The following is a 4341-nucleotide window of genomic DNA, read 5'->3' as shown; positions in this document are numbered from 1 at the left end:
GAGAGAGAGAGAGAGAGAGAGAGAGAGAGAGAGAGAGAGAGAGAGAGCAGAATTAGGTAAGGTGGCAACTTCAATGATCTAGGTAGGGAAAGGGCAGCAGGCAAGAGTCCAAATGAGTCTTTACTTTCTTGCTCAAGATCTCCTAGAACATTCCTTAGCCTCCCTTACAGAAGCTGGCAAAGCCCCAGGACCTCAGGTTTGGCTGGGTTTCAAGTTCAACTAGTCTCAATTTAATTAGACGTAGCACACACGTTTCCCTCGGCCCCACTCATTTCCCCCCCCCCTGCAGTGGGAGGCTCTGTCCCTCTGAAGTCCACTCTTGGCTGGGAAAATTAATTAGCTTAATCCACGATGAAGTGCTGAGCTCCTGGGAGGCCACATTGTAGAGGCAAGTGTGTCAACTGGCAGTTCAAAAACACACTATGTCTTTCTTCATGTCACCAAACCAGAGCCCTGGAACCTGCCTCAGTGTCATCAGGGAGGATGGATGTGAGTTCAGTGGAGGTGTGTGTAGATCCACCTTGCAGCTTTTGGGCTCATCAGTAACGCTTAGAATTTCTATTAGCCCATCAGCCCTCACCTGGGGGGGCGGGGGCTTTGTTGGGAAGGTCAAGAACATGTCCACTCCCATTCTTTGAGGAGCAGTGGAAGATATCAGGTTCCTTTCAGGGGCTCTCCTAAGTTGATGCATTAAAAGTCCAAGACCAGTCACAATGTGGGGTTCTTCTAGGCCGTGTGAGCACCCTTTAGATCCTTCAAACCCTTGGGTATTTCCTGGGCATGTCTGTAAGTATGCCCTGTGAGAATGGATGGGTGCCCCTGCCGTTCCACCATGGCTACCAATGTCCTGAATCCACTCCACTCAGTGGCTTGCAGAGGCTCACAGCTTTTTCCCTCCAGCTGCTTTCTGAGAGGGAAGAAGGCATGGGAAGGGGAGGTCGTCACAGGGTGATGGGTAAGCCCCTGGCATCGGCAGGGAGGAGCTGTTTTATCTATCTCTTCGATACTGGAGTTATTCGGTGCTGGTGCCTCTCTTGCAACATCATCCTGAGAGTACTGAAAATACCCTCATCCTACAAGAAAAGGACAGACGAAGCTCTAAATTTAGAGATGGTGGGTAGAAGGAGTGGGGGAAGGAGACTCTGGGATATACTGGTGCTGGAGCTGGCAGAGAGAAAGGGGGGGGAGAGAGAGAGAGAGAGAGAGAGAGAGAGAGAGAGAGAGAGAGAGAGAGAGAGAGAGAGAGAAAGGGAAAAAGGCCATGCCTCCTGGCTGTGGCTTCTAGTCGATAAGGATAAGGAAGTCTCTGTTTTAATTTTCAGGTTCTAAGACATGACCTCAGTTTTTCCAACCCCTTATTCCACCTCCCTCATCAGTATTTTTCTCCTTTTTCTGTGGGTCGAAATGAGGCTGGCTTTGGGGGAAGAGACTATTCACAGAGACAATAGCCAACCAGAGGATACCTTTCATTTGTTGGTAGGTCACCCTCCTTCCACACCACTGTGGGGACGGGAAGTAAGTGCAGAAGAAGGCACAGCAGTGACAACTTTCAGACCACAGCAGGACTACACTGCCAGAGTACCAGGCCCAAGGTAGACCTGGGCTGTTCAGGCCATCTGTCCCCATGGAGCTGGTTCCTGCATAAACTCCTGTCCCAGTGACACTTACTAAGCTTCCTTGCCCCAGGCCTTTCTCCTACAGTAGATTATCTCAGGCATTTGCTAAGGCAATAGAGAGCTGACGAAGTGGCTGTCGACAGGTCAGTAGACTCTAGTGTAGACAAGCAAAGTGCTGAGGGCTTGCAGAGCCTATTATGTGGAGGAAATTTGCTTTTCCCTTGAGATAGGTTCTTAAGTAGCATAGGCTAGTTTTTAAACTCACGCGAATAACCATGAACTCTTGATCCTTTTGCTTCTACCTCCTAAATTCTGGGACTTCAGGCATGCACCACCTACCTCGCTGATGCAGCCGTTAAAGTTTTCAATTGGAAAGGAGACAAAGTGTCAGAAGGCACTCCCATAGAATCCCATCACCATTTCCAATTCTAATAATCTAAATTGTGTTAAGAGATACAAAATTGACTGGATGAACCTTCTCCGTAGTACAGCTGACCATCTTACCCATATTCCTGTAAGTGACGTTAGTACAGTCATTCAGACGTCAAGCAGGGCTTGGGGGAATCTTTCTTTGACATGTACACTTTCTCCTTATTTGGAGTGAATAGACATTTCTTTTATGTCTCCCCAGATACAGGAATCTAGAAAGTGGCAGGTTGTAAAGCTACACCAAGCTCTTGGTGGGATAAACCTTTCATTAGAGTTTCATTAGAGTCACTGTCTGTCATGTGACTTTTCCTGGGGAGACGTGAACAAATGTCCACTCACCCCAGATAGAGCACTGGCCACAGACAGAAGAAACAACTCCATTGGAGTCTACTTTTGAACCAGTGAGTTTACTGGAATTACTTTTAGAAGCTCCAATTAGGACGGGTGATTCAAAGGTAGCTTTGTTACCAACAACCCACCCCCAGCATGTAGACTATGCCCCTGAAACTCCCTACAAAGTTGGTGGCATTTCAGCCAGCAGGAGAGCCTCTGCTTCTCCTCAGTTGTATTGCTTATATGATTTAGGGCCTGGCCTTGCGGATGTTGAAACTGTCTGAGCTTCCAGATGCTGGTGAGATGCTCTGGCTTCTCTCGTCCTGTCAGGAAGGAATGTTTCAGCTCAAGAGGAAATGCTACAGCACTGGTAGAGCCTGACACTAGGAACCAGAAGGTGGACTGCTGCAGAGACTGCCAGTGTATGCTGGCACAGAGCTGAGCTATTTCTCCTTACTTCTGCTGCCATTCATAATCTAGTGGGTTGTGAACATTCAGCCAGCCATTCATAATCTAGTGGGTTGTGAGTATTCAGTCAGCCATTCATAAATTAGTGGGCTGTGAACATTCAGCCATTCATAAACTAGTGGCCTGTGAATAATCAGTCACACCAACCTCTTGGTAGAGTTTAGTTTCATAGTGACCAGGGTGTCCCAACACCACTCTGAAAACCAAAGCCGTACATGTTTTAAGTCAGCACTTGTTAAACATGCAATTGATTTTGATTCCAAAATTCATCTGAGGGAATGCCTTCCCTGAACCGCTGTTGAGGCTGTTTGTAGTGGTGAGACTCTACTGAGTAATGTTGCTGAAGGAGAATTAGCATGTTTGATTTTAGGGTGCTGCTCCAAACCCTTCTGGGGATCATATGTAACTAGCATGCACTGATATATGTTACACCTACTGTATTGCCGTATTGAAGTCCCCCAATTTCTAAATACTAAATTATACTTGGCCCCAAGAGTTTCAGATAAGGGACCGTGGATATGAGGAAATGGAGTTTCAGGTAGCGGCAAGCTTCTGGTAACACCATTGAGTTTGAAGTGATCAGTTATGAATTAGAAACCCAGGTTATCTCTATCTGGTGCCTCTGTTGTTCTCAATCCAAGACTTCCAAAGGCTTTTTGATACAGGATCTCTCACTGAACCCAGAGCTCACCAGTCAGGCTTCTGGCTGACTAGTAAGTACAAGGACTCTTCCTGTTTCTGCCTGCCAAGTGCTAGGGCTACAGGTGTACAGTGACATGCCCAGTTGGGGAAGGACCGAAGTCAGAGGATGGCATCTAGGAGGGTTTCAAAAGGAAGGCCTAGGAATAACATTTACCATTCTTCTTACAGTCCACTAGATAATACTAACACCATGGACATTTTAACAGTAAAGGAAGCTGGGAATTGTAGTTCAGCTGCTTGACCATGGTGAGGAGCGTGGGTGGTTAGCAATCAGCCAGTTGTCTTTGCTAACAGCCAGTCCCTTTAGTCAGCACTTATCCATTCTTGTCTGCGTGCTGTAGAGATAGTCACGGCCCTCAAGCAGGCATGGTGCTAGCTCAACCTCCAGTGTTTCTGCATGCAGTGTTCTACTTACGACTGCATGGTTTGGTGACCTATGGCCTAAAGACAGGTTATCCGGATGCTGTCCTTCCCCTGTAACCTTTGCTGTTATTTCCTTGTAGTCGAGCTTCTCTTTGCCCAACCCTTCTCTTGTCTGCCTGGCAGATGTTGGTCTTAACGTCTGCCAACAGTGTCAGAGTGCATTTACTAGGCTACTCGACCTGGGACTATAGAGTTTGCGCTAAGTATGTAGTCTCATATTTAAGAAAAAAAAAGCTTTTAAATTTTTTCCGTGGTCATTTCTTCCTTTTCTCTCTTTCTTTTCCTTCCTTCCTTCCTTCCTTCCTTCCTTCCTTCCTTCCTTCCTTCCTTCCTTCCTTCCTTCTTCCTTCCTTCCTTCCTTCCTTCCTTC

The sequence above is a fragment of the Grammomys surdaster genome, unplaced genomic scaffold (genome assembly GCF_004785775.1).
Source record: "Grammomys surdaster isolate TR1022 unplaced genomic scaffold, NIH_TR_1.0 126013, whole genome shotgun sequence".
In the NCBI taxonomy this organism is placed as follows: Eukaryota; Metazoa; Chordata; class Mammalia; order Rodentia; family Muridae; genus Grammomys; species Grammomys surdaster.
Note: the sequence above shows the minus strand (reverse complement) of the source record.